Genomic DNA, 12253 nt, shown 5'->3' with positions numbered 1-12253 from the left:
GCCCGCCTCCCCCCGCCGCGGTTCCCGTTCCGGCGGGCGGTGCCTTCCCCATCCGGGGTCAGCCCCGCTCCCTTCCTGTTATTCCCGTGCGGGAGGCGGCGGCTGTCGGGGAGCGGCTGCCGGCGCCGCTGCCGCCCGCGCCCGGGGCACAGGCAGCGGCCGAGGCGAGCGGGGCGGCCGCAGCGGCGGGAGGCGGCGGGCGCGGCCCGGGGCGCGGCCGGCCCGGGGAGGCCGCGGCGGGCGGGTGAGTGAGGCGGGCGCGGCGGGGTCGTGAGGGGCCGTGAGGGGCCGCTCCCGGAGCGCCGCTCGCTGAGGGGGCTCCGGCGGCAGGGGCTGTGAGGGGCTGCGCTCGGCCGGGAGAGCTGCCCCGCCGCATCCCGCGTTCGGCGCGCTGGCAGGGACGTGACCCGGGAGAGGAAGAATAGCGGCTCGTTGTTTTCCAGTGTGGGTGCCTCCACCCCTGGAGCGGAGCTGTGTGCTGTAAATGTGCTCCGGCGGTGCTGGGGACGGGGCTGGTGATGCCTCTCCCGGTGGGTGTGTGTGGGTCCTGGCACACAGGCTCCTGCTCCAGATGCGCTCGGCTGACAGCGGCAGTGCCTCATGCCTGCTACCTGTGAAACCTTCTTTCCTGTTTTAGGCTGCCCAGCGATCGGTTTGTACTGATGTTGACTATGAAACTGCTGTTTCTTTGCCAGTATTTGTGTGTTTTCTGGTAGACTCTATGTTAGCAAAACTTTGGCCAAACTAACACAAACTGCCTGTTTCTTTTTCTTTGGGGGTTTTGTGGCTCTTCTCAGTATTCCTGAAGTTATTAAGATATCAGGCCAATTACTCCTGTAGCTGTTGTGGATATGTGTCTAACTTTTATAATTTTTTTATCTGTATTTGTTTTCTTTTTGACTGAACAAAGGTTACTTTATAAGCAGTGCCTATTCATAACAAACAGGGGGCAAGTATATATGCTTTAAAAGTAGACAGTAATGATGCTTTTCTTGATTTAATTATGCAGCAAACTTATAAAGGAGTGGTAAATTGGGTTCTTAATCTAGATTTTGTAGAACTTAATAGAAAAAAAACCCTATTCTGTTCTGTTAATTATTTGTACCTTCGCATCCCTGCTTCCAGGCAATCAAATTTATCACATTGGATAAACTTAGAAACTTTCCCATCATGATCTGAGTCATTCTTTAGTTTCTTCCACCTCAGAGTTAATTTATAGGGGTGTACTCATACTTGTTGCTTCCATGCTGCAATTCTATAATGCAATGTAATAATCAAAGTCCAATTCTTGTGTGTAAACTTTGTTAGTCCCTAGGAATATTCCAGTACTCAGGGTGATGGGATTTAATAATGTGTCTGCTATGAGGAACTGACTGGACAAGCTGTTCTAAGATAAAGTCCCATGTGAACTTGAAGCTTCAGAATAAATAACTTTATTCTCAAAGAATAGCATTGGAAAACTTCTCTCAGAGTTGTTACTTATTTAGAAGCATATTTTAGCCAATGTAAAGAAACTACACATCAGCCAAGCTCACAATGGTCACAGAGGAATTTATGAAACCACACGTTTCCTATGGGATCCATTAATATTCCACTTTTTCATCAGGACAGTAAATGCAGCAGCTCCAGAGCTGCAGTTGGCTGGTGAGATGCCCTGCATTTCCTAGGTGTTAACTTGGTGCCATTCTTAGCAACCTGGAGACAGTGTTTGATGTTTTTTCAGGACAGGCGAATTCCAGCCTACAAATCCATGCCAAAATGTTTTAATTGCTTGCTCCAAATTGTCATTCTGTATCAATGACAAGTGTGTTCTGTTTGTTGTTGCATTTACTGCCTGAATGATGGCTTTGAGAGGTTTGTTTGAGGTGGTTTTTTTTCTATTTTTTTTTTCTGGAGTATTCTTTGGGACAGGGGGTGTAGCTGATTTGTTTACAAAGCAATTGTGCTTTATTGGAAGTCATAAAGTGGTTCAATACTTAGTTAATTGTTTCTTTGATAATCAGGCTATTCCTTTCTGTGGGCAAATGGGGGATAATTTTTCCTGGATAACTTTTTTAAAAAGTTGCTCAAAGCTTTAGAATGTGAATTTCTGCAGCCAGCAAGGAGTTCATGCTTTACCCTTATGCTATCTCACAAAATGAACTAAGTAACCCCACAAAAGGTTTCCAGTTGCTGGAAGGAAAGCACACCTTTAAAAGGTGTTATGGCATAAGGAATGGACTTCCTGACCCACAGATCCTCAGATTTTAGTGTAAACTAAGATAGTGTGCTTCTTAATGACTTGCTCGTGTAATACAACTTGGAAGAACCTTGATGATCATCATAACTTGGTTTCTTTTTGAGTTAAAATTATCTATAAATGATTATACAAAAAGCCTAAGGCTGACATGCAGTCTGCAAAAACTCCTTTCTTAGGTTTTGTACATAAAAGATCAACTCACGATGAAAGCTTTGAGATTTCTGGTGCAAATTCTCTGGGTGTCAGGAATACCCTGACCACCTGGCAAATCTCACTGGTTTCCAAATGGAAATTTGTTGCTATTGGATTCGTGTGCCTCTTAAAGGGGAGAGGAAATTGGGATGATGATACATTAGTTCCAAATCACACAAGAAATAATAGCAGCTCTAGATTGGTGTCCTGTAGCTTTGCTTTGCCTAGTTGAGTACATTAATGAGTGTTAACAAAGATTGTAGTTAATAGGACATTTGAGGAGTGTTGTGTTTGGCTGAGGGAAAGCTAAGAGACTTTGTCTTAACTTCAATACTGATACTGATTGTGTTATTTATAACTGGACAAAAATAATACTGCAGAACTCGACTTTCTAGTTTAGTCTTTAAATACCATTATAAAACTAAGTTTTGTCTTACTACTTACTGGTTTGTAATTACTGAAAAATATGTGAGAGGTAGTAACTCCCCCCCACTGAGAAAACATGGGCCATATCTGCATTTTTTGTGTGTGTGTGATGGAGTTGGAGGGGGAGCACTTGGAGGGAAAGGATAAGAGTTTGCATGTTGGCTAACTGAAGAACAGATGTGGCTTCTACTGTGAGCTAAGGTTTGGGGGTTTTGCAGCTTTTTATGCATTGCATTCCATGCTTGTGGGAGTTTTGTCTCATCCTTTTAAAAAGCCAGACATCCAGCTGCTCCAAGAGGATGATGCCTGTCTGTAGCTATGACTAGAAGAGGCCACAAAAATATTTACGCTAAAACTGGATGGGAATTTTCTTTTGCTCTTGAAGTTGAATGTGTCATGGCAAAGAATTCTGTTACAATTGTCTCTTTGCAGTATCCTAATCCAAATGGGAGCAGTGGAGAGAATAGATTTGTATCTCTCTATGTTTAACTGGACAACAAATGTATGTGATTTCTTTTGATTATGAAGTTGGTCAAGATAAGTTCCAGAGGTTCCTCCCAACTGAATTTGTTCTACAGATCTATTTTTGAATAGTTAATGAAGTGTTAAATGAACCAGAAATAATACTCTGAGTATTAACTGCTGGGAGTTTATTTTTACTCTTGCAGCACTGGTATAGTATTAATTTTAACAAAATCCAAACAAACCTATGTAATCAATCAATCAAGCAAACAAACAAAAAATCCAGCACAAACCCAAGCCCGACTAGGGGACAGAGGGAATTAAACTGGTTTAAAGAAGAAAAAGAGGCATTTTTATAAATCCTGTATGTTAACTCCTAGTCGTATGGAAATGCAGCAGACTGAGTACAGTTTATGTAATTCTGGATCTGACTTCTCAGTCTAAGCAATATTTAATGATTTTGTAGCACATATGTTGTTTTATATGGCATGTATCTACACTTGAATTCCAGAAAAGTATTTTTCTAGTTAATTCTGGGTGCAGATTTTGTGCAAGGCAGACTAAGATGCCTGTGTATTTCAAAGAAGAAATGTGAGGGACAGTAGACATCATCACTTGTTCTCTATTTCCAGTGTTCTTAACGCCAGCAAAGCAGGGGATAAAAGCACTTGGTCAATTGTGTCTGCTAAGTAAACTCCTTGGGAATGGTTATGGTCTGTCTTTGGAAAACTGTGCTCACATACCTGAGCTCCAGAAATGGAAAAACGAAATTCTAAGATGCCAGCTTACCTTTGTCAAGTTGAACAGGACAAATGATGGAGCACTGGTGAAGCTTTTGCTTGACTTGCAGCAATAGAAGTGGCTGCTTCAGTCGAGTTGAAGAAGAAACAGTTGGGTCAAACCTACAACTTTGTGTTCAGTGATCTCTGGTTTCATGCCCTGTTGCTTTTCACCAGCAGAGGGTTAGATAAATCCCAAAGAGACTGGGGTTTGTTGTTTGGGGTTTTTGTCTACTCATTAACACATTTGCTTTAATCAATTTACCTTCATGGATTTTTATGCAGAAAAACCTTGGCAGTTTTGCCTATACCTTTGGATTAAAGAAACATTTGCAAATGTAGCTTTTGAGGGTTGTGAACCACAAAGTATGGTTGTGGAACACAGGAGACTTACTGAATTGACTAAGACTGACTGTAAATTCCCTGAAATTTTGAGACAGCTGAGTCACATTTTTTGTGATAAATCTGTATGTTCTGACCCTTTTCTACGACAAAGAAATGTACGGAAACGTCCCTTGGGTTATTTTCTCTCCAACAGAAAAGAGAAAGCTGGATGGTTGCCTCCTAGTACATGTCAGAAAACTTATCTGTCATTAAGACTTCACTGTTTTTTTTCATACTCGTTAGTCAGTCTTTTGCCAATACTTAATCTAGCAGTTAATGGTGATGAATGACTCTTGCCCAATATGTTCCAAGATTGTTCCTGATTTTTAACTCTTGCTGTTAAATTGGGTCCTGCTCCTTCCAAAATTTCCTGGTGAAATTACATTTGTTGTCTTGGAAAAGTGCCCTTATCTGTTAGCTCTTTAGCTGTGGATCCTTGCAGACGACACTAAATTGTTGAATACAAAACTAGTCCTTGTTGCAGCCTTATTTCTTCTCTTAGCTATCAGCAATCAACAAAGAAAGAAATTCTTGAACATCCTCAAAATGCAAGAATCTTGGAACATCACTGAAAAGAAAATATTCAAGATTCAGCATTTCATCTGAGACTAATCAGTCATGAGTAGAAATACATGCCTGTTCTGTGATCTGAATCTATTAGAACAAAATTTCCACTACCTTGGGACTTTGACATCTGACTTGCTGGAAAAGTGAGGAGATTGTTCTCTGCAAAGACCTCAGCAAACTAAAGATGGAATACTTGAAATACGAGTGCAAAAGAGAGAGAATGAGCAGAGGGGTAAAGGCTTGTTTACCAGGCAAGCAGAGTGGAGAGGAATAGTTTGTTTCTCAAACTATTCGGTTTCAGTTCTGACAAAACTCAATAAATATGCTTTCTGTGAGGAGGAATGTTATGATCCAGCTTCGGTGTTTGTGCCATTAAAATACTTTTCATTAAATCTGAAAGACACTTAGCTTGACTACAGGCACAGTCTGAAAGATGGAAGTTAATAGTGCTAACATAAGAAGTTTCTAGATAGAGCTAACTTCCTCTGGGAAAAGAGAAGTCAAAACTATTGTTCCAAATACTCCAAAATATGCCTGTGGTGTCATTATACTGCTTAGACTCTAAAACATACCACTTAGTCTTCATTTATTTTTTTTATATTCCCAGCTCTTTACAGAATAATCAGGAAATGCTGTGACTAATAATAAAAGTGGAAGTGATACTAATAACACTGAAAATTGCTCTTCTGCCTTTGTGGATGTTGAACAACCAGTTCCACTTACCAGTTTATCAAGGCAGTCTCCACTGGTGGGAGGGAGGTGATATATGTATTGTCTTTTATCTTTTTGCAGTTTCATGCTGTCACCTCTGAAATCTTCAATTTTAAGGTGTTAAGTACTATAAAAGAGCACGTGTCCCAAGAAAGCCTCTGGTGTTTAAGGGCTATTTTGTAAGCAACAACCTTTGGAACAACAATCTGGAATAGTCTCGATTGTGGTGTATAATTGAGGATATGCCTGCGAGTTCCACTGCCAATCTAGTGAGTTTTTTACAAAGACTGATTTGTGATAAATTGCATTTGTATTTTAGTGTGAAACGGTAATATATGAAATTGTAATGCTGTAATTGGAGAGGATAAACTTACACAGTTACATGAAGTTTTAGATAAGAGATTGCTAGTTAAAAGAAAGGGCTTAAATTGATTTTAACATTTTATTTGAGAAGGTAGAGATTAACTCTTTTGCTCATGTTCAACGAAGGTTGAACATCTAAAATTCTAATAACTTGCCTTCCTCTCCAACTTGCTCTGAAATGGAGGATAAAGCACTGATGTTGTTGTTATCACTGCTCAGCAGCACTGCCTTGATCTCAGATAGCTCCAGCTTGGAATGTTTTTTCGGTTCAGGAGCAATGGCAAAAACTACCACCAAGAGATAAAGATGAAAACAGAAGCCAACGGGCAATAAAATGGGAGAGTTTATGCATGAAGAAAAGGATAGCAAAACCTATTCCTGACTCTGGAAACTCTTCTTAAATATGTTGTCAAAGCGCTTTGTAATGCAGCTCTTCAAGTCTGCTTTCATCACCTCTTTTCCAGGCTTTTCATTGTACCTCGGCAGATAGTACAGTATCACAAACAGCTTCAGGGTGATATGAGAAGTGTAACCATGATTATAGATTCCACTCTCTTGTCCTGGTATGTGAGCAGGTTATTTATTTAAACAACAAAAAAGATGCTTTGCAAGATAGATACGCTTCCCTAATTGGTGTTTTTTTAATAGGTGGAAATTAAATCCAAAACACTTGAGCTTTTGTGGTCTCTTCTAATCCACGGTTAAACTTCACCAGGCTGAGAACTGATTTCAGTCTTTTTGAATATACATACCTACAAAAACATAAATTAAATATTTCCAAAGAACCATCTGTGTATTTTAAAAATTCTTCCTTGTTTGTGCAAATGTGTAAAACCTTCCCAATAGTGGTGACTGATTACTGCCGATATCTTTTTGGCTTTTTAAAAATAAAGGCCTCTCAGTTTAATGATCTTTCTTACAGAGGTCTGATTGTAATAGTAGGCTGCATGTGCCTTAGTCTCAAACCATTTAATCTGGATATGAAAGTGACTTTCTAAACTGGGAAGCTGGGAAATCCTTAAATTACTGATAATCATTGCTTAAATACCTATGAGTTTATGTCACTTCTTTGGAAAGTTCACATTCACTATAAACATTATCTATTTAGACAAACATGATCCATTCTTTCTGATGCATCAACCACAAGTTGCTGGTATGCTGACCTTGTTAGAGAAACAGTTTGGGTTACAGCTTGAAGTAGAGGAAAAAGGGATGCACAGCACAGCTTCCTGTCTCAGCAGCCCCATGCTTGCCGTGCGTGTGTTGCACAACGTCGTTCGCAAAGCAGATGCCGTAAGGAAAGGGATAATAACATCTACAGCATCTGCCTTAAACACTTGCTCAGTGGTGAAACTTGTTGCAGAAACACCAGAGCTGCCTCTGCGTGAGCCACAAAAATGAAGAGTTTCAGTTCTGACCAAAGGCAATGCTTTCCGCAGCAGTGCTCTGTTGTGGTGTGATGCAGTTACAGTGTGTAACTGCACAAGCCAAGGAGTGGGGTCACAAAGAGGACACTGGGTTTTGGGGGATGTGTGCCATGTATGACCCGCAGAGCAGACCCTTAATGACCACCAAAATAAGACCTGACCATGTGCAGACCCTTAATGACCACCAAAATAAGACCTGGCCATGTGCAATGGTGAGACCACACCTCCTCTAACCTCTCATGCCAATGAGGAACCAAAAACCACACCCACTCTCACCTCTCATGCCAATGAGGAACCAAAAACCACACCCACTCTCACCTCTCATGCTAATGAAGAACGAAAAACCACTCGAGCTTCTCCTGCTAATGAAGGATGGTTTAAAACTGGGAGAGAACCACGTGGGATCCTGTCACCACTGCGAAGAAGCCCAGGGCACTGGAGGACCAACAGGACACCACAGGATCCATGGTAGTGACTCTCTCCTGCTTGCACTCTCTCCTCTTATACACTTAATGTGGCAGAATAATGTTGATACTGTTGAACAGGCATTTGGTCTCATTTGCAGCCTAATTTGTGCAGGGAACTTCAACATCAAATCAAAACAGATGCTTCTATCAGTCATGTACAGGAATGATAAACATTTGATTACGGATGCTGAAGAACCGTGTCCCAGTTTGCCAGAGCTGGTTTTGTGCTTCAGGCTGGAGCATGCTACTGACAAGCACCGTCAGTGATTCATGTTTGTTTGCACTTGTTGAACACAAATGCAAATATATTGGTGTCTTGAGCATCTTGATTGTGGTATCCAACCTGTAAACGCAAAGAAAAGTGCTGTTCAACCAGGGTCAACAGCTACAACAAGAATAAACACTCCTTGAGGTTTCAGAGAAACTTTGTGTTCTTTGTAACTTACATGAAGCAGTCAGATAAGTTTACAAAATGGGAATTTAGTCTTGCCGTGTTGTTTCACATAGAAGGCCCAGTTTTCCCGTGTGCTTAGGTGCAACACACCAATGTGATCTGTGACCTTTAGGAGATGAAGCCTGATGGGAGCTGTTAGTGGTGCCAAATTCTTTGCAGATGAATATTATCTCCACTTGGTATGGGGGTGGGCAGAACAGTCTTGATCTGTTGAAAATATTTTATGGAAAGCTGTTGCTGTTTACCTCTCAGCAGGGTTATCATCTACTGCTAAATAAATATTTTGTTAATCACCATTGAGTGTATCACAAACAAGTGATAGGGAGTAGGACTGCATTTCTGACTGACCCGTGGAAAGCTGTGGTGTTTTCCTGTCATGACTGTAGCTCGTGTGGAAGTAGACAACAGCTTCCACAGGGCAGGGTTTGCACAGAGCTGGATTTGTTTGCTGCTATCTTATTCCATGTGTCTTTGTATAGGACAACATGCTGAGAACTGTGTGAGTTTCAGCTGTTTATAGGACAAGTGAATTTAGCTACAGAATTGATTTTTTCATTACAGTGGCTGTGCCTTTGTGTTAACTCTGCTACCAACTTCCTTCGCTGGACAAATGGTTTTGAAAAGGGAGCTAAGGAGTAGCTCAGTGGGGAAAGCATTGTTTTGGTTTTCCAGTTGAGGAGTTTAAACAAAGAGAAAAATAAAACAACCTACTTCCATAGCTTTTGCTGAGGCTTGTGGTTCCTTGCAAATCCTCTAACAAAAATGAAGTTGCATGCTATCCTCTGTTTGCCAGTAAATAAAAGATAATGATTTCTGCTAACTGAATTCAGTAAGTCCACGCAGACTAAACCCATGCTCCTGTTAAGTACTATTTGGCTGCAGAAGTCTGTAAAGATAGCATAAATGGAAAGCTAATTTATATTTGGCTTACAGAACTGAAACTTCTGTTTCCAGTTCACTGTTCTAGGCTTACTATTAAAAATCTGTGAAGATACAGGAATGGTGCTATCCACTGCCAGTCCAAAAGCTTTTTCTGGTTTTACATGTTGGTCGCATTCAGGGTCTGGAGAAACTTAGTACAGCAGAAACACTTTATCTCAATTTAAAGTTGCTGCCAGACTGCATCCTAGGAAATGTTACATGGGAAGTAAACAAGATACTGTAAGTCGGTCTGAGTCTGATGTCTTTTTCAGCTGCTTCTTAGTAAAGAAAGGACACACAGGGTGACTATTTTGTGTAAAGATGAATGTAGATTAATAATTGAACCCTCTTGACACCATTGCTTGTGTTAAAGAGGCAGGTGTAGCTATGTGAGGTCTGCAGTTCCTCTGGAGTTTCACTGCAGTTCTTTCCCTACCTTTCTGGGTAGAGACAGCTGGGAGAGGAAATCTTTCCTTTTCCTCAATGCAACTGGAGATTCATCGTGCTGCAGCAATTACTTGTAAAAGCCAAGGTGACAAATCTGGGGGGATCAGCACTGGGGAAGGTCCTGGATCTGAGTTACAGATCAGCCACACAGCTGCTCATGTTGGGTGGGGATTCAGACTGGACTGGAGCACAGAACACCTGGATTAACTCTGCTCTGGTTCCTTGTCTGTGTGCCAGCACTTCCTGTTTTTAAAGATCCTGTTTACTGTCTGCATTCCAAATACCCCAGGAAGGTGGGAGGATGGGAAGAAACATGGAAAGAAAAGTAAACAGCAGCATTTAAGGTGGAATTTTTGTATTATTTTTTAATTTTATAACTAGCATTTGTTACTTTTCAAACCTGGTTTCATTAGTTACATTCTAGGGCAAGCTTTTGTTTACATCATCTGGCACTAATTTCTAAAAGCAGAACTGCATGTGAGAGCTGACGTTGAAACCATTAATATTTGCAGCAAGGAGCAGAGTAAGGTTTTGTGGTGTGCTTTGGCTTTGTGTTTTTCTTGATGTTCACATAAAATAATGTTTGTCAGCCATATGAAGGGGAGTATTAAACAAAAATATGTAGTCAGAGGAAAACCTTATTTCTGTGGGTACAAAATAGCATGTTGCTCTGATTTTGTTGCCAAACATTAAAGCTTTTGATTTAAACAACTTGAAAGAATTTGGGTGCTGCTCACTGACCTTCAGAGCTCACAGCTACTGTGGAGAAGCAGCACAGAGCCAGGTGGAAAGGTAATTCTCATCCTGCTACACAGCAAGCCAAGCTAATTGCTGAAATAATGAGTAAGCAGATATGTCAAGTGTAAATAGATGATATGTTGCTTTTCTAATTCTTTGTTGTGCTTTATGACTACTAGTCTTGAATAAATAACAAAATCCTGTCCTTTGAGGTGGAGCTAGAGATGGAATTACTGAATGATTTTGGACCAAAAAGGAAAACATAATTCCAGGCTTTTCTTTGTTCAACCAAGAGAAAAAGATTCTGCCTTTAGCTGGAAGAAAATGTTCTAGGACAGATATTCTGCCTGTGGTATGTCATGGGATCCCTAGGGAGAAGGCACAGTCGTAGTGGGAGTTCTGGAGGTCACCAGCAACTTGAAAATGCTCCTTTCTCGTGATCCTGTTTTCATGGCTCCCAGACAGTGAGGGAAGCTGTAAACACTTTGCCTGCATGGATGGGGGAGGGCAAGCAAGGGGATTTCAGAATAAGAATTCACAAAGGTCTTTTGGTTCACTTGGAGAGGAAAAAAATACTTCAGCAATAGTAAATCTTTTTAAACTGATCATCTTGGATTTGTTTCATCTGTTTGATCCTGCAGCAACATAGCACACATAGTTCCTCTTGGGAAATACTTTGTCGTGAGTTCTTCTTTTTTCAGGATGACCTCACCATTAATTTTACTCATAGTATCTGAAAGTCACTAGGAGAGTATTGTATTCTGGAAAAATAAATTTGGATGTAAGATAACTTAAAAGAGAACAACCCTGAAACGTAGCCACACCTTAGTCTCATATCTAACTAAAATGAAACGGCTTTTCACTAATTTCTGATGAGGTTTTGCATTTACAAAAAAGCATGATTTTGTATTTCAACAGTGTTATTGTTCTACAGATGTTGACAATAATTTTAAAGAGCTTTAGCTCTGTCTAGAATAAAGCAAATGTACTCAGTACTGTTTTTGAAAGGTGAAAGAAATGGGTAACTACAAATAAAATTGGTAGTATTTGGAAATACTTGCCTGTTTTTGAAGGAAACTAAACGTTAAGATGTTTTTGACAGTGTTAAATCCTCCTGTTTGCTTCCCTTGGGCTGCTGTTTGTGATCAGATAAGGAGTTCCGGGTATCTGCACGTTTTCTGGGAAATAAGGACGAAAGCAATACGTATGAAATAAGACACGCCTGCAATGCAACAGGCTGCTGTTTTCTATTCTGAACAAAGCAGTATTTTTACCAGTTAAATCTGGGTATGATAATATTGTCATGGAGGACAATTTCAGACATCTTTGTTCTAGTCTTCCTGGATTCTGGAAGAGTGCCAACTTGGCAAACAGGAAGAACAAAAGGACAGTTCTGAAAATACCTAGTCTGGGGCAGTCTTACTGTCACCACACAGCAGGTTTGGACAGCAGCAAAATTAGACAGACAGCTCTGCCCAGTTCTCTTTCTGTTTTAGAGTGCCTGATCTGTCTGATCGTGAGAATAAAACATTTTGGCATTTAGAGAGGTTGAAATGTCCCTTGCATAATGAAAAGTGTTGTTCTTGTTCCAGGAGCTCTTTTATTTGCACAAACTCACAATTTCTGTTTTGGGGCTTCCACAGTACTTTATAAAAGCTTATTTAGGGTCATACCTG

General features: G+C 40.7%; 1 protein-coding gene across 4 annotated transcripts in view; it reads left to right on the top strand.

The window, feature by feature from the left end:
• Nucleotides 1-105: 105 nt before the first annotated feature.
• The window catches only part of PIK3CA (phosphatidylinositol-4,5-bisphosphate 3-kinase catalytic subunit alpha), a 42082-nt gene continuing 29934 nt past the window's right edge, over nt 106-12253 (top strand). The window contains exon 1 of one of the 4 annotated variants that reach the window (XM_063408090.1): nt 106-244. The gene's annotated coding sequence lies outside the window, so the exon portion shown is untranslated. Of the gene's footprint in view, nt 245-340; nt 653-6680; nt 8019-10059; nt 10184-12253 lie in introns of those variants that run through there. The other 3 variants (XM_063408093.1, XM_063408092.1, XM_063408091.1) reach the window with 3 other exon arrangements.

Source organism: Prinia subflava, chromosome 11 (genome assembly GCF_021018805.1).
Source record: "Prinia subflava isolate CZ2003 ecotype Zambia chromosome 11, Cam_Psub_1.2, whole genome shotgun sequence".
NCBI lineage: Eukaryota > Metazoa > Chordata > Aves > Passeriformes > Cisticolidae > Prinia > Prinia subflava.
This window is presented reverse-complemented; position numbering and strand designations above follow the sequence as displayed.